Here is a 402-nt window from a genome sequence, read left to right on the forward strand (position 1 = left end):
AAATTCTTCCCCAAAGTATGTATATATATATATATATATATATATATATATATATATATATATATATATATATATATATATACACACATATATACATATATATATATATATACACACACGTGTATAAATAAATGTATACGTGTATACATACATGTATACACATACTGTACATATATACATTATACATGTATATATGTATGTGTATACATATACATGTGTACACATATATATATATATGTACACATGTATGTATACATGTATACATATATGTATACATATACATTTATATTTGGATACATGTATACATATATATATATATATATATACACACACACGTGTATATTTATGCATACATATATGCACATACAGTATATGTATACATATATGCATACATATATATAC

This window comes from Nerophis lumbriciformis, linkage group LG03 (genome assembly GCF_033978685.3).
Source record: "Nerophis lumbriciformis linkage group LG03, RoL_Nlum_v2.1, whole genome shotgun sequence".
Taxonomy (NCBI): domain Eukaryota; kingdom Metazoa; phylum Chordata; class Actinopteri; order Syngnathiformes; family Syngnathidae; genus Nerophis; species Nerophis lumbriciformis.